General features: G+C 38.4%; 1 long non-coding RNA gene across 27 annotated transcripts in view; it reads left to right on the top strand.

Annotated features, from left to right (window-relative positions):
* LOC137860592 (uncharacterized) overlaps positions 1 to 18,441 on the top strand; it is an 86,236-nt gene that overhangs the window by 19,397 nt on the left and 48,398 nt on the right. The window lies entirely within an intron of this gene.

The following is an 18,441-nucleotide window of genomic DNA, read 5'->3' as shown; positions in this document are numbered from 1 at the left end:
ACCTGCATATTGATGCAGAAGTGACTCTTTTGGGCAGAGGAAGGAGCGGTGCAGCCGGTGGCTTCTTTCCAGGAGGTCACGTTCTCAGTCTGGGAACATCCTTCTCCCATCACTGTGTACTTGTGAGCGTGCTGGCTGGCTGACAAGTAGGAGAACGGCCACGCATCTTCCCCTGAATCAAGTGTCAGGGGTTGTTAAGAGATAATGACTTGCCAGCACTTAAAGTCCCTTGTGTGTTTTGGGGAAAAGCAGGGCACAGGTTACCAGCATTTCTTTTCTTTTTTTTTTTTTCTTTCTTTGTTTTCCAACTGATCTGTCCTTTTCCTAGTGCTGCTGGGAGGGTTTGCATGGGCCTCTGCCCTTGATGCTCTCCCTCTGCTCAGCCCAGCTGAGGGCCTCATTGCAGAGTGGCTGCAGTGCAGAGACTGCCCTGCCCGTCTGCCCTGCCTTCACCTGCCTGTGGAGCTGCTGATCGTCCTGCTGCTCGGGGCCACCTTTAAGTCCAGTGCAGACTTCTCTGGTCCTTAGCCCCCGTAATGGTGCCCGTGAATTCCAAGCGCAGAGGCTTTAATAGCTTTGCAGTAGTGTGGTACAAATGCAGTGTCTGTTGCATTGCAGAATCCCTGACAGCTTTACCCGTTCTGGGAATTGTAATTGAGGTCCTGTAGCAGTAGCAAGTTTCTGGATCTTGTCATGCCAGGGTAATAGACCGATTCTGCAGCCCAAAGGGAGCAGGCGCTGGAGGAAGGGGTTCCAGATGGCTGAACATGGTTCATTTGGCTCAGTTTGTTGGAATTGCAGTGAACAAATGACTGAACTCTACTTTAATAAAGCTTTGTGGATACCAGAACAAAGGAGTTGAGGAGAGTATAAGGTATGACAAGACAATTGAGCCAGGCTACTTAGCTGCTTATGGTCCCCAGGAGTAATTGCTTATTTTGCTGTGTCTGAAGGTATATCACTTACACATTTATCAGGTGCTTAGGCTTCAAATAAGGAAATCAGATACAAGGCTCAAATATATTATTTTGCTAGTGGGAAGTTCTTTTAAAAATGCAGTTATGATAATCTGAATATATGTATTCAGATTTCAAATAACGACTCTATCCCTCAGGTTGAGTGACTGATCTTCATTTTCTCTTTGAAAACAGAGACCAACCAGGCATATTAAAAAGTGTTGCTTTTCTTGCAGGTCTTGATTCTGCTATCCTTACGTGGAACAGTATTACCTGAATGAATAGTACCATTGTACTTATTTGCAGGAATAATTGCTCTTTGGTTTTAGTAAGGGTGACAAAGTTGAGCTTTAATTTGCCATAGCAAGGACATATGCAAGTGATTTTCTCTTTGCTACATATAAACAAAGAGTGCAGAAGTGTACAGATGGATTAAGATTTTTCTGTGTTGGTATCTTTTGTTTGGTTCTGTGGTATTAAAGAAAAAAAGTTCTTAGGACAGCAATTCCATCATATGAGAGTATTTGTCTAAACTTGTTAAAATAGGGAAATATTTCTTCTTTCTCCTCCTTTAAAGAAGCAAGCTTCAGTGTCTGAGAAGTTTCTGGCACTTGAAACTGCTTTTTATCTTAGGAAAAAGAAATCAGAAGAGCCAAGTACACACACGCACACACACACACACACACACATAAAGTGTTGATAGAAGTTTAGAAATGAATACTTGCTTTTGAAAAAATAGCAAAATCAAGATTTTTTTTTTTTATGGAGATTTTGCCATGACTGTACCTGAGTGTGCTTATTGTGATACAGACCTACTCATGTAAAATTTATCCAGGAGAAACACAGGTTCCTTTTTTTGCTTGGCTGTTAAACCTCTCAGCTGGTATCTGATCAATTCATTCAGATCAGTGGAGAGGTTCTTCCCTCTTACACGAAAATATCAGGAAATAGTGGTGTTTTTCTTCTTTGTTTGCCTTTTTTTTTTTTCTTTTTTTTTTTTTTAAGGTTGTTGGCTCTAATATACTCTGATTACTAATTGAAACAACTCAGAGACTTTATACGTACAACTTTTTTGGAGAAGACAAATCACTGTGCAGTCCTGTTTGTGATGAGAAAGGCAGGCAGCTGGAAAAGTAGCGAGTTACCTTTGCCAGGGCTTGAATAAGGTGTGTGAGTTCTACAGGTAATTACCACAGCCAGTAATACGCTAGTTGCTATCTGTTGTAAAAAAACCAAAAGTTATTAAAATTTCTAGTTGTATTCATATTCTAATTCATATTAAAATATTCATTTTTTTATTTGAAATACCAGAGCTGAATGATGAACGTCAAAGCAAAATATTCTTTCACAACATAGTTTCAATTCCCTCAGCCAGTTTACACAATTTTTCTGTTGCCTTTAAAAGAAACTTCTGCCTCTGAAGAAGTCATGAGATAGGAAAATCCAGGGGGCTTATTCACCTTGGGTTAAAAAACAAAAAAAAAAAAAAGAGCAAAGCAAGGAAATGGGGTCACTGAGGCTGCAAGAATTCTTATTAACATTTGAATAAACTACAAAGAAAACTATGTGTCAAGCCTTTTGCTCTCTTGTGATGAATAATGGTGACTTTTCTTTTTAATATTCTCAATTCCTGGTTTTGTAGGGGCTGGAGGGAGTATGACAGCGGGTTGAACTTTGGAGTGCTTGCATTGCGTGCCTGGGACAGAGCGAGCACTCTCTGCAGTTTCTTTGGGCTCCTGTGTGCCTGGCTGGGAGGAACCTGCTCACCCCCTGCCTGAAGTGACCTGTGGATTTCAGCTGTTTTCCAGTCATCCCAGCTGCATTCTCTGATAATCAGTTAAGGGACAACGAGTGCATCCTGCAACTTGGGCTGGAGGGAGTGTCACTTAGTTCTGTGAAGCTAATATAACACAGCTTTTAAATAGAGCTCTTTTAGAGACATGTTTAAAACTATATTGTCTTAGTGTGCTTTAGTATAGGAGGAATTTAGCAATGGTGTATAACCTGAATTTGAAATCCTATTGTCCCTTCAGAAGAGACTTTCCCTTCTACTGCCCTGATTTAGTTACAGGCAGCTAGGCATGAGCAAAGGCATGGGGAACATGATGGGCTGGTGAACACTAAGGCTTCAAAAAGAGCAATCTTCTAGCATACTTATGAAAGTATTAAATAAATCTATGGCATTTCTAGTAAGCAGACTTCCTTGAGTATTAAGCTGGTTTGTAGGGATAGAGGTACATTTTCTTCTCCACATTTGCTCCCTTCCTGCTGAGACAGTGGTGCACCTGTTATGATGGGAACATTTATTCAGCTGAGCTGAAACCATCAATTCCTTTTTGCAGAGGTCACCAAAAATCCATCAGGTGGTAATGACACTCAGCTACTACTGATGTGGGCTGGATATGACCAGTGATCTAGAGGAGGAAGGCAGTCTAACCCATTACCAATCCCCTAGAGCCATCGAGTCCCCCACTTTTCGCTCATCTTTCTGCTTCTATAGCTCTCATAGGTTAATCTTTCTTCTTCTGTGTCTAATGTGATCATCTTTCTTCTCTTACATATCTGCTTTTGACTTCCGTGACAGTATGGCTGACAAACATCCTCAGCGTTTCTCCTTCTGGTGCATAAGGAATCAGTCGTGCAATGGTCAATAGGGGTTATTTAAACAACAAAACAAAAACACAGAAGCCCCCAAGACAAAGGAAACACTTTATTCCCTAGTGTTAAAGACTAATATAAGTCTGTAAACATTTTAAGATTCTGATGGCAAGAATATGGGTGTGAAGGCCTGCCTTTATACTGTATTCCTGTAGTATCCCATAGTAAGGAACCAAAAGCACCCACCTCGGGTACTAGAAATGCAGTTGTGCTTCTCTGACTAGTGTTCCTGGCAGTGATGTGCAAATGTCACAGGTTGTTTAAATCCCCCAAACAGTCTAGTCCTACTGGACTAAGTAGCAGCACTCCTTCAGCATCTTAACCCTGCTGAGGATCAGATCACGGTGGCCCAGGTGCTGGGGGGGCTGCACTGCTTCTGGAAAAGGGTTTGCAGCCATCCTGAGAATGCTTTGTTGCTGCTGGAGTGCACCTAGTTAGGGGGAGAAAAGAATCCCACGACAGATTGTACCATGCAGCATTTGCTGTGAATATTTTGGGAGCAGTGCATGTGCTATGTTGTTTCTCCATAACAACTCCAAGTCTATTTTTATGTGCTTTGTCAACATACAAAAAGCTTTGTTACTTGAATTAATTAATTTTGCTGAGGTCAACTAGGATTAAAATAAGTCCTTTGCCCTTTATCGTGCAGTATTCTGATGAGCTGGGAGATACAACAGCAACATCTCCCCTAGTATCCTGCTCAACGTTCCTCCCTTCCTCCCCTTCCACATGAACGAAATCAGGACCTACTGTTTCTGTTTAACAGAAATTGTTTTAAATTAGTCTGGAGGTGTGGTTACTCCTGTAATCCAGTGCTTGTAAACATCCAGTCCTGCCAATAGAGCAGCGCAGGGTATTTTAAGCTGATACGGAGTGGACCCATGCCAAGAATCTTTTTGTAGGAGTAATTAAGTCTATTTTTCAGTGTCATGCCTCGTTCTGTGCAGCCTCAGTTATAAAATAATCCTGAAAATAATCTCGAGCCCGTGAAGTTAGAAGTGCTAAAAATTATACTACAGCAAGCCTTTCGCTGTTAAGCAGTCTGTTATTGGAAATTGCCTTTGATTTGCATATATGAAATCTGAAATTACTGTAAATGAGATGGTGCAAAGCTAATATTGTCACCACTTCCCTTTTGCATTTTATTACATCTTGTATCTTTTCAGGAACTGTTTGCACTTATCTGTGGAGCTTTAAATACTGCCCTAGCGAATAAACATTTCATTTCAGTAAACAATCCCCAGAAATAGATTTTTACCGCAAGTAGTTTGTTTTTAATAACACATGCTGGCTCTTGGAGTTAGATTCCTAAAGGAACCGTAAAATGCACTGCTATCCCAGCATCTGACTTCCCTTCTTTGTCAACCTTTTAACAGATGTGTTGGGTTCTCTGTAGTTACAGGTCAGCTTCTGTTTATTAAAAACAAAAACAAAGCAAACTGAACCAAAACAACAAAAAAAAAAGGGGGTGGGTGGGAGGGGGAGGGAGGAGAGAAGGAGTGCACATATGCCAAGAAAGGTTTTTAAATTATAATATTATAATTTGAAAAGTTGAAGTCCAAAGTAATTTTTTTCAATTAAAAAATGTTGGCTTTGAAGTTACTGATTTCAAACTCTGAGTGTGGCACAAAGGCTCCTGTTGGGTAGTCAGCATTACAATTCTTTGTGGCATCTTTTTTAGTTAAAGGGCAATTTTCACTGCCATTTTGAGCTTGCCTGTATTTTTAAGGAATTAATGTCAAGTCGCAAAGATTGATTTCCAAGTGTTTGGTTCTTCTAGTGGCAGGCTGTGGCTACATTTGATTCAGTGATGTGTTGCATTCAGATCCAGTATGTGGCCAACAGCTGGGAGCAGTAGGGCATCTGATGAGGGCATGGAAAGAGTTTCTGGACTGGGCTAATCTGTCACACATTTGCCTCAGTGTCTTTAGGTGTTGAACTTGTCCTATTAATATTTTATGGTTTTCCTTTTTAAAAAATATGTATCTTTTGTAATATGCCGTATTTAATATTTGTAACACACTATCATGCTTATAATGGAGAGATTTTGGAGATACTTATACATTATATTTTTTTTACTACATTTAATTATTATATCATCAATAAATATATATTTATTTTTATTGATATTATTTTTTATAATTTATATTTATTTATAATGGAGATATATTGAGATCTCCTTAAAAGTAATATAAAGCAAAACATGATTTCCCTGGAGGAGGTGTCAATATATTTAAATCAGCTCCCCTACAACTTGTGCTATTTTGCATGTGCATGCATGGAAGACACCTAGCCCTGTTGTTAGTTTTCTCTCAAAAATTTCAGCCACGAGATTTTTGTGAACGAAAGGATAAAAATCAATTCTTCGTGGATTCATAGTGCTTGTATATGAGGATTAGGCTAATGCAGATGCACAAGCAAAAATCAATATAGATTTGAGAAATCCCTTCTGCTAACGATAGAACTGATCATGCAGTTCACAGCCTTAATTATGTATCTTCTTTATGAGACAATAGTAATATCTCTTCATGTGGGCATACAAGTTAAATTTAACCTTCATCATACACTATTTTATTTTTCCTCATAGGAAAATACAAGAGAAGTACTAAATATTATTTACCTGGTCAAGAAGTAATAAAAATGACAGGTTATTTTATAATTTGTTCAAAATCATCATCCTGTAAGGTATAGATTAACTTCCCTATCTCCTGTCCTCCAAAATAACAAATGTAAAGAGTATTTCCAAAGTAGTGTTGTGTACAGAAGTTGTGGTGGTAGGCAGAGGTTTATGGTGATTAGAAAAGTTATCACTCAGATTTTATGCTTTTATGGAGTAATATTGCAAAGACCTTGTAATTTAAGGGTAATAAACATTTCTCAAGGGGAACGAAGGACCCATTTCTTTCAAAGGGCTGTGTGTTTCATGTGAAATCACTCACCTAATTCTCACAGTTGCTGAAGAGCTGAAATGCGGTGAAACCACTCATGGTTTTTTGTGCCTGCAGATTACAGAGCAGTGCGTTAGGATGGGGTTTTCTTAAGGTGTGTAGGATGCAGGGGTGGTGCATCCCTGGGCTAAATTTATGTTCCCCGTAGGCATACTGGTGGTTGTAACAGATGGGGCAGTCCTTGCAAGCTGCAATTCATTCTGAGACATCCCAAACTGGTTGGTATTCAGCAGATTTCTTTCCCCAGAAAAGCCTTTTCCTTTTTCTTCCCGGTTCCAAGTGAATAAGCTATCCTGAATTCCACTGACTATTCTGCTGAGTATCAAACAGTATATTAAATCTGATTTCTACCTTCCCACCTCTTCTCTTTCTTCCATCTCCCTCTTCCACCCAGCGTGGTAATAACTTCCTCAGCTGTTTCTGCAGTGGGATGTGGTTCTGTCCTAGGGAGAAGCTCCTCCTGTGGCCTCTACAAGGAGGGTACATTTGAAACCAGTGGTGAACCAGTGATCTCTTGTGATGCTCACAAAATAAGCTGAGGGCTTTTTTAATCAACTTGTTTCTTTTGAAGCACTGGAAAGGATAGAAATAATTTTACGTGGAACTTCGAGGGACAAGTAATGTTCCCAGCAAGCAAACTTTAGAAAATAGATTTTGCCACCTATTAATGGCATTTTTCATTTGTGTATTTTTTTTTTCTTAAATGAAAGAAGAAACATTTGGCTTGATTTAAGTGATGTGTTGCTGAGCTGGAGACACATCCCTTCTCTTGCTTTGTTGCTTCTGGGATAAAGCAGCATATGGTGGTTATTGCTGGATTAAAGGAAAAGGCCCCAGTTTAATTCCAGCTGTGATCACATGACTTTGGGTGAGTTGCGAAGGCTGATGAGGGGTGGATTTAGAATATGGGATTTGAATTTTATGACCTTGATATTCTCTTAAAAGGGAGCTTTAAATTGTCAGTTCTTTAGATTGTTTCAGTGTTCTGGAGCTGTAATGTTAATGGCAGCTGGGCACAGCTGGTGTTGGTTAGGATCATCTTCTCGAGGACACTATGCCATGTGACTGCAGAACAGAGAGAAATGTAATTTGTAAGGTGTTTAGAGTAGTTGAAATTAACCAATTAGGCCTGAAATTGTCATTTTGAGATGTAATGTGTTTATAGCATGGAATGTGTGAAAGATGTTTTAGCTCATGATTAAGAACTAAAATGAGGACGGAAACCCTAGAGATGATAATTAAGATCAGATGGAAAAAAAAAAAAGACTAGGTGGAAGAAATGCAGCTTTTTCTGCCATGGGGTGGCTGAAGTATTAGTGTTCTGAGGGAGATCTTGCTGTTTTAGATAGCTTTTTTTTTTTTTTTTCTTTCCAGTGTTATTCCTGAGAATTTTCCAGGGAAAATAAAAGCCATACTGGAGGGTTTTCCAGGGAAAATAAAATTAAGGGATAGGAACTTCCATGCACTATCAACCATACTCAGCATTGTCTGAAAGAATAAATAAAATCTCTTGATCTCATGAATGCTTCCAGATACTTTTCCCATTTCCTTCCTACACCTTTCAAATATAAATATGCCACCTCTGTTGTAGCTTTTTCTTCTTTGCTAATTCTTGCATGGTGACTAGTCAGATTCTTTCCCTGTTCACCATAATTAAATGTTCCCTGAATAATGTCACTAACAGATTCTTCAAGGCAAAATCTGCCTGGTCTTCCCCCCTCCCCCCCATTCTTGAGCTTCCAGGGTTCAATGAATGCTTTTCTGTTTTGTTTTGTTTTGTTTTGTTTTTCATTTCCCACATTTTCCTTTGCTTTCACTGTTACTGGTTTCTGTTCAATCTTCTCCAGAAGAGTTTTTCCAAATTCTCATCTCTTATTTCTGAGTTTACTCTGTGACTGACTTGTGCATTTAAAGACTCAAATAGGGTTTTCATGTTGATGACGTTCAACATCTGAAATCTCACAGGTCTCTGACTTTCTTTCCTTGTTCAGAATATCTGGTTACCTCCAGCTCAGTCACTGTTTGCTGACGATCAGTATTAAGAATAATGTTGTTAGGGTAGGGATCTCAACACTTGAACCTTTCCTCTATCTTGGTGGACAAACCTTGTCAGTTCTTCTTGTGCATGCTGCTTGTTTAATTTCCTGTAATAACATATCTGCCTTTGCTTTAATAACTAGTTTTCATCCCTAATAAAATTTCTTCTAGTTTGGTCTCTGCAGTCATGTTTGATCCCATGAACAATATTGCTTTCTTACTCTTTACCTCAGGATATGCCAAAGCCTGTCTGATTCATTGAGCACTTTCTTTCCAGCTTCCTTATCAGTGACGTGACTCCTGTCCTTTGCATTGTCTGATGTTGTCCCAAAGTCCCCTGTTTTTTCTTCATCTTCCTGACGTGTTTATTTCCTTATTGCTTTATTTCCTCTGTCCCCTTAGGAGCATCTTCTCTTCTGCTGTTTGCGTACCCCATGGAGGCTAGATCAAAGGGTTTATGTGGTATTTAAAAGAAAAAGAAGAAAAGATCCTATTAGTTCAAAGATGAGGATCTGGTGCATTGTTCTAAGTAAGTAGTGGGTTATCTGTGCAGCTCAGGAGCTGGAACGTTAAATTTTCCACCTTTACAAGTTGTTACTGGAAAGTGGTAAGATGATGCCGAAGGGTTCTTCTGCGTAATAATTCACATTCAGTAACAATTTGAATTCCAACTTAAAAAATAAATAAATCTGAATTGGTATTAATGAATCAATGAATAGAACAGAGAATGTTTAATAAGCTTACTGGAGGTCTGCAATGCTGGGACCTCTTTCCAGTGATTTAAAATGCTTTATGTTGATTTTCCGAGGTTTACAGTGAGCCTTTTCAAAGCTTGTTCATCGTAGTTGGCATCCCCTTATTGCTCCTATAATGCCGTTTATTTGAACTGCATACAAATTAAACAAACCAACCAGCCAACCAACAAAGCAAAGCTCATATTTTGCTTCTAAATGCTTCCCTGGTGTACTGGCAATATGTACTTGCTTGTTTAGGAGCCCTTCGGCATCATTGGTGTCATCCTGCAGTGCGTGGAGTCCCTGCTGCAGTTTACGTTGCCTGGTAAAGGATGTAAAAATTGGACTCTTGTCCACAGCAAAGTTTTGCCATGTGTTAATTATTCTGGGATCAACAAACATGTGGTTAAGTTAGAAACACCCCCCCACCCCCTCTCACCTTTTTAAAATGTGGTTGCTCTCCGGTGAAGGGTAGAAACGTGGTGTATCAGCTTTCACTGAAGAAATGCCAAAGCACTTAGAATTATTTTGTTTGAAGAGCTGAGGCTATAAGAAGAATGCAAAGCTATTATAAATTGAAAATGAAGTTCTGAAATTGGGCAACCTATATATGCTGAAATAGAAACTATCACATGTTTTTTGTATGTACAGGAAATAACAAATATCACAATGAAGGAATATATTAGTACAAATGTTGAAACACTGCTACCTTCTAGCATTTGCATTGCCTAGCTCCCTTGTACTTCATTTAATATTTAACTCTGCCTGTTTATTTTGCATTTCTTTTAAATTTTATGGGCTTGTGAAGGCTGAACACTGAAGTATTAAGTATTAAAAATAATAGAACAAATAATGAAAACATATTGATAAGTATGCTTGTAGAAAATGAAGCTAGTCATTTACACTTTGGTGTGTTATCTTTTCATGTATGCATATCACACAGTTTTCTGTATAGAATATTTCCCAGATGAGGTGTGTAAAAATCTGCCAAAAAAATCTTTGTGTGTGCAAACATATGCATGTATAGTTAGAACTATTGGATAGTCCCTGAGTTAAATGTCTTCTCATCACCCCATTTGAGGCAGGCATTTAATTATCTTTTACAGTTATATTGTCTTACAGTGGGAAGAACATTACTAACTTTCAGGAGGAAAAAATAAATGAATCTGAGTGAAACTGCCATGAGAAAGCAATCTGTATCCTTTCTTACAGGGCTCAGCAACTCTAAGAAAAAAAGCAGCTACCATTGTGCAAAAGCAAAGTATCTAGCTTTTTTTCTCCTCTGTAATTCTCGATTTCTCTTAGTTTCCTAGTTAAATGCAGTAAATAATTTCTCATTTCTTCTCACTCTCAAAAAGCATAACCCTGTATATCCTCACACACAATATTTAAAGTAATACTGTTGTTGCCTCCCCCCCTTTTTTCTTCTCCGTAAGATCCCATTTACTTGTGCTTTAAAACTTCTGTTGTGCCTATTTAAATCATTTTAAGGTGTTGTTTGCTGGCTTTGGCAGATAAAACTGATTATGGTTATAGCTCTGTCTGTATCTCAGGAAAGTGAGAGAAATGTGTATGGTTGTATAAAAATGTCCAAACCATTAGTTATCTGGAAAACTTTACCGGGCTGTCTTGTGAGATTTCAGGCTGTTCGTGTTGCTTGTCAGTTGAGAAATATGCTCTGCAGACCTCCAGGTGCTGCTCCTTCTGTGGGAGAATCGTAATCAGAAAAAACGTGAAAACTTTTTAAAAGCAGGCGAGAGACAATCCAACAGGATCAGGAGGTGACTTCTTAATATTGAAGGAGTTCTAGTAGGTGGCATGTGGTTGGGTTTGGGGCGACACCAAAAGGGAAGACTTCTTTTTATTATTTATATTACAGCAGAAGCCCATTCAAGATCAAAATCCCATTCTGCTACCTGCTGTTTCCTACTGCAGGGATATTCCCTTGCTTCCTTTGAATCTCGAAGTCTACTTATGTTCCACCTCTTACCTGTGCATTTGCAGAATATTTGCCATCCTTCCTGATTTCCTTAAGCAAAAAGGAAAAGGAAAAGCAAAAACTGGTCAAAAGCAATTCTGACCTGGAAAAGTAGATGTCCAGCAGCTCTCATCCTGCACCACCTACAGTTATTTTTGTCTCTGACCCTGTAGCTTCTCCAGAAAGAGCTGAAGTGCTCCCACCTCCAGCTGAGCACAGGGAGAGAAAGGAAGGGGCACAGCAACGTCTTCCCCACTCAGCCTCCCTGCTTAGGGTGAGATATCAGAAAGGGGGAGTTGGCTTTGTAAAACTGTAAAGGGGGAACAAATCCATTCTTTGCTAATTAAATATTAGTTAAATGGGGAAGTCCAGTAAAATAACACATCCACAATGCTGATGCATAATTTGTATTGTGAGAAGACAGCGTATAAGTAATGTGGCATGCAACTATCTCATGCTTCCTCACCCTCGCCACTGAAGGTGCCCATTTTATGTAGCAGCCAGGTGACCTACTAAAAAGAAGCAATAAAAATTAAGCAATAGTCTGTTAAAACAGTATTGAAAGAAGTGTACATTTTAAGTCCATTTCTTTGTTCTGTATCCTTTAGGTGCTACCTAGCTTATGAAATGTTAGTGCTGTAAATGTGAATAATTCCAGGTACTGCTTCAGCTGTTTCTGAGCTCAGCTTCAGTGTGTGTGGCACAGTGTCCCCTGAAAACCTGCACGCTTTGCAGGAGACATTTTGCTCTTCTATTTATTCAATGCATATATAGTGTTTGCTTCTAAAATTTTTGGTCTGACTCCTGTGACTCTGGCTCCAGTAAGTAATGCCAGTAGCATGGGTAGATGGATCTGACAGGGTTGAGAACTAACAGCATGTCAGGCGCTTTTCTCCAATGAAGGCTATAGATCAGAGCTAGGAATCTGCTGGAGCCAGAGAGGGTGACAGGGGAATAACATCCCTTTCTCTTCCATCGACAGGGGTAATAACTCCTGGCTCTCTAGGGACAGATTGTAAAAGCCAATAGCCAGAAGCTGTGAAGCAGGGAGGGTAGAAGAATTGAAAATTAAAGAGGGAGTGAAAATTTTGTGTAAGGCTTTAGTGAGATGTTGGAATAAACCATCAAGTGTCAGCCTTTTAACTACCTTATTGTTGATAGAAAGGGTTCTTGCAATATTAGTTTTTATTACTTTATAAAGTTAAAATACTAGTAAAATACTAGTTAAAATGATTAACATATGCTATGTATGCTTTCATGTGTAGCTAGATATCATATATTCCGGCATAACTGTTGTTATTGGAAGTGTAGAAAAAGTGATTTACAAGTATTGCTTTAAAATTTGAAATCTCTTGCATAGAAAAAAATGGTTAATGGCATTACTGTCTGGAGACATTTTGAGCATGTTGATTCTTTACATCATATACAAATCATAGCATGAATTCAAATGGCTGGGTGATTTATAGCTGCCCTCTCTTCATATGTAAAATTTCTCATTCTTGAATCTTTTGTACTTTATGAGCATTTAGACTTTGGCTGCATTTGTATCCAGTAGGAGTGTTCTAGTGGGGCTCGATTTTGCCCATGTTCCGATACCTGCACCAGGCAGTGAGTCTCTCATTCATTTCTTTCTGGAGCAGTAGCTTTTAGCAGTTTAATGACAAACATTTACACCGGCAAAAACGTGACAAAAAGACATAGCTCCTGGACTTCTAAGAAACAGAACCGCTTAAAAGCAGTGTTTTTTGTATGAGATGTTCTTGTTGAGTTTTTAAACTGTGACTGGTGTTTAGTTAAATCTTTTACAGACTCAGTTCACTGAAGGTGACAGAAGTACTCACTTGAGCTCAATGAAAAGTAGACATGACAGTAAATTTTTCAGTCAGAGACAGGAGATCTTGTTATAGGAGTCAGTATGGGGGTCAGGGCAGAGCCTGTTGATGATTGAGGAAAAGAGAAGTAAATTCATTCTGCTTCAGGCACTTTGTCAAGTGCCAGTAGCTTACCATTGAGAACTAGTCACCCGTTCTAGTCTTACGGCCCTAGAGGTCACTCATTTGATATAAATCATAGCACTGCATAGGCTCAGCAACCTATTGCCATTTGAGATGAAATAAAAAAAGAGGAATGCTTCATTCTGAATTGAAATGACTGTGAATATCTCACCACATGTTGCTGTTTAATGCAATATGTGCTTAGATATTGATCTCCAAAATCAAGTCATTAAAATGTGCAGTTTTTGTTTATTGGAATGAAGCAATTAAATGGTTCAGTTATGCCAGACCTTACCTTTTCTGATGAAAACTATTGATTTCTTGCCACAGCTTTATAAGCGACAATGTTTTTGATTACTCTTGACAAACCTCCTTGGAGTGTTAATTAAAATTGTACCAGATGAGCAGGTGTGGGAGATCATTAGATCGCCCGGATCACACACTACACTTCATATTCTGCAGCCTTGCATAATGAATAGGGCACAAGAGGGGAAAAACAATATCTTCATCAGCAGAATTAGCATCTTCTCTCTCTTTTCTTTTTTAACTAGGTGACATTACATTTTACAGTACATCCATTTATCAGCTATTGAATAACTTCTACTGCAACTGATTAAATTCAATTTCTTTTGAAATATTACATTGCTACACAAACGCAAAAAATTAAGTGCTCGGCTGGTTTATGTGCAAACGTTTGTAAACTGATGATAAGCACTACAGTCTTTTAAAAGCAAAGCAGAAACTTTAGATATTTTCCCAAATAAGACATTTGAATAATGTCTTAATTCTTCTTTTGCTCAACTACATGATGGTATAAAATAGCATGAGAGTTATTGATTATATTGGTTTTGAAAGAGCAAATTATTTCATGATTTATTAATTTACAATAGATTTTTTTTTTTTGTTTGATGCAATATTAATCAGTTGATCATTTTTTTCAAACCTTAATATTATGCTAGGACAATGACTCTGTATTAGCATGTATTGTACCTGTGTCGTACAATACAAGGGCATGTTCCAGGCTGGAGACTGCCCCTGCTTATGAAGCCTGCTGTGATATGCAGCTCTTCTGACTAGATGATGTAAGGGCAAAAAGGGAGCTTAAAGCAACTAGGGAAATTAGGGATGTAATGTGATTAAGGATGGGATATATGTTTGGAACAGCACAGGGAAATGTGCAAAACATTTGAACACAAACTGCATGGCCTGTAAATAACCAGCTTCAATTTCCTTTAATGTCACAGGTGTCAGTGGTTAACTGAAAGCTGCGTGGTACATCTGACTGAACTGGCAGGTTGTGACTTCATGGTTTTAAACCAAAAAGAGGGATTATTTTATTTTATTTTTTTTTCTTAATACTTCAAGTAATAATTGGAAAAGTTAATGCCTAAGCATCAGCAGCATTTGGGATAGATGTTCTCTTCTGCAGAGCCAGAGCTAGATGTCATGCGCCCTTTGATGTTGACTAAATTGCCTTCTCAATGCCTGGCTCTGGAAATTGAATTGTGCTGTGTAGTACTTGCAGTTTGGCAGTATCACAGTATTGGTTCAATGTTTGCAAAACTGTTGGAAATCCTAGCATACATGTATATTCAAATGGCACATCTAATGTACATTTCTAAATGGTTAATTGGCCACGTGTTACACTTTCCAAAACCACCCCAAACTCGTAGAAATGTTGAAAAGAGACAATCCTGTGTTAACTGTTATGGTTGCAGAACTGCAAAAGCTAGCGCATTACAAAGATGGACCAGAAGGTTTAGAAGTTACCTGCATGTTGGAAATGTAGGTATGTTGGTCTCTTCCAGCAGGAACCTAGCTAACTGACTTGAGCTGTCCTATTGATTTAGGTGAGCAATACAAAGGAGATTTGGTCCTAAGTATAGTTCTTCATATCTCTAGCTGGTTATTAAGTCCAACCTGAGAAGTGGCACCTCTATAGTGATAGTGATCTATGGTTGAATTTGGTTGTGTTCGTTGAGCTTCAGTGCAGAGTGTGTTGTTGATCACTTGATTTTGATGACCTGATTCTGTAAGATGTGGATATTTTTCAGTTATGTAAAGAATTCTTTAATTTGTTAACAAATTTACTACTTCATGACTTGACCAGGACTCATTACTTCTTTTGGGTACATTTGAAAAAGATGACATTCATTCAAATGCATATAATCTGCAGGACATTTTTCCGTAGATAATTTGGAGATGTTCTCTGTCATCTTTTCAGAAGATGATATTTCTATGCCTTGACTGTCATTTCTTTCAGTTTAGGCTGAAAAAAAAAAAAGGCCAAAATTGTCATCTACATAATGTTTACTTGGTAGCTTTGAAGTGTATGAAACAAGATTGATTCTTATGGGATGGTTTGACATGGGTACCTCTGAAACATCAAATACCACTCGGTACTCCCTGGAAAGGCCTTCCTGAGAGGCTGGTAGGTGAAGTTGAATGGAAGCTAACAGGCACTCTCAGCCCTGTTGGAGCTGTGGTATAACATGAGAAACCTTGGAGTGCTGCTGCTTATGTGCTACTTTTTGGGTGGATGAGTAGATTGCTGCAGTAGCTTGTAAGAATCAAACTCTTGAGTTAAACTTTGCAAGAAAAAGCCAATAACAAAAAAGATTTTTTTTATTCTGTGTGAATGCATCCAAATAAGCTTTCAGATTTGTCCATTTCTATGTTCCATGCTTGACAGGCCTGGAAAAATCTGTGTACTCCAGAGCTGTTGATTTCCCAACTTTTTTTTTTTTTTTTCTGAGAACAATTACATCACCATGTTTATTAGTAACTTTTTTCTTTTGTTGCACTCAAAAGGCTGTTAGCCACATTGCATGTAAAATGAGTGAGACCTGGAATCTCTCAGGATTAGTAGTTCTCTTTATTCTTTGCTCCATATTGAAAATCATTCCTGTCAGCTGATGCTCTCCAAGCTGCCTGGAAGAACTTTGGCATAGTTTTCCTAACCTTTCAAACAGTAAAAGCAAAACTCTCCTTTGATAAAAAAGCTGGAGGACTTTGGCCCGGAGCCATTAAGGATGCAGGTGACCGCGCTGCGCTCTGACAGTGTATTCCACAAAACACTGAAAAGTTCTCCTCGGGGTCCCTGGAGTGGGCTGAGGCACTTTGCTTGTACTTAACATATATCAACTGTCAGCCGATGGCAGTCGGTGTTGAACCGAACACAATGGAACATCCAGATGGTCTAAACAAAGCGAACAAATGTTCACTGCTATTAAAAGCTGTTTACATCAACTTCCAGTATTTCATGTGCTGAAGTTTATATTGTGTCACTACTGGGGTGCTTAGCTCCATCCTCAGTTCATATCAGGGATTTCTAAACTATTGTTGCTTATGTGTTAAAATAACATTGCAAATATACCTCAAATCCATGCCACTGAACTTTTTTTTTTTTTTTTTTTAGGTAGGAAATTGGTCATTGTATGCTAATCACATGCTTTCAAATATCGTAATTGATTGTCCCATCTAATTTCCCCTTGCTTTTCCCCCAGTGTGGGCTACTTCCAGCACCTCCCCCCCTACGTAGGCGTTAAGCATGCTGGCTTCCCTCAGGTACTAACCCCTCACCCCCGGACCCGACCTGAGCCCTTGCTGCCTTAGCAGAGAGTGCCACTGGTGTGTGCTGTCCGTCTGGTGGGGACATGGGTGCATGGGGCAGCCTTTCGTTCCTTAAAGGCTCTAAGGCATCTACGGCTGTCTCATTAGTGAGTACGATGTGTAAGTGACAAATGGACATTTTACATCTCCTTCCTCTGACCCTTGTTCCTGGTAGTTACATTACTGAAAGTCCACCTCCGTGCCTTCTACTTGCTAAAATAAATTAATTAGTGGGACACGAGCCTCACTTAGGGTATTATTTTTCATGAAGCTGCAATGAAACTTCTAGGAAGAATCTTTCCAGTGTGTTGCTGTATTTTGCAAGTATAGTTTCTGGTTAATTGCATGCTGTTCCTAAAAGAATGACCAGAAGTGTTTAAAGCACTTAAATTTTGACCAGAAGTCATTAAAAAATTAAGTTTTTAAACAATCGATTTTTTTTTTTTTTTAATGAGTGAAAGATTATATCAAAACTTTTATCCATCTGCAGAATAATTGCTTGCAAAATACAAATCAGCTGTTTATTTAAAACTAAATATAAACAGCCCTCTTTCCTCCCCCACAAAGATCATGTTTTTCATCTCTTATATAAATGGAACCAGCAGCCTTTTCAGGTAAGGACCTTTATTTTGTGCCCCGTACACCCAGCAATTGATACCAGTTACAGTGGGACAAATAATTAAATGGCACCTGAAAAACATTGTCAAACCACACAAATCCAATTTGGGTTTTTCACTATTATTACCTAACACAATTTGTATTTATCCAAGCTTGTGTCATTCAGTTTCTAGCTTCATGAGAAGTTTCACAAGATGAACAAAGCTATGCATGCTTCGTCTGAGAGAGAAACCCTGTCACATTTCATAGGTTTTGAACAGAGCTCTGCAGCTCTAAACAGTGCTGCCCCAAAAATGATCTATGCTGAGTGTGGTAGTCATATTCTTTGTAAAATGTTTATACCACACAGAAGATTTTTCTAGTACTATAATTCTCAAATTTAGTGCATTTACAAAATGCTTAGAGAAATTGTTATTATAAATTCAAGAGGTTTCTTTAATAAACCATTAACATTTTAAAAATTGTAATTTTATAACGTGTGCAGTAGTTTATGCTAGAACATTTTTTTTGCTTGCTTACAAATAGCAGCTCTGTTATTCTTTAAGCTGATAATTACAATGTTGACTACAAGAGGTTGGATATAAAGAAACTTCTATTTTAGTACTGAGAAATATGAAGTGATGTGTTACTTTGTGATTTTAACTGCCCCTTTGTAAATGGATGAATGAACAATTGAAAGATGTCCATCCTGGGGTTTTTAAAAACTTACAAAACAGAGGTACTTATAATAAAATGTATTGTTTTACAAATCCATCTTTATTTCTGACAACAGTAAAATAAAAACATGACATTTTAATATCTGGTTTTAGTATTAGTTGTGAAGGTGATGATACTACAGATAGCACATTTTTTTCCTGGTGTGTTCTAGCTGATAATCATTCTGTTGAATACAAGACCAATTCCTGT

The sequence above is a fragment of the Anas acuta genome, chromosome 8, assembly GCF_963932015.1.
Source record: "Anas acuta chromosome 8, bAnaAcu1.1, whole genome shotgun sequence".
Classification (NCBI taxonomy): domain Eukaryota; kingdom Metazoa; phylum Chordata; class Aves; order Anseriformes; family Anatidae; genus Anas; species Anas acuta.
Note: the sequence above shows the minus strand (reverse complement) of the source record. Positions and strands in the feature narration are given on the sequence as shown.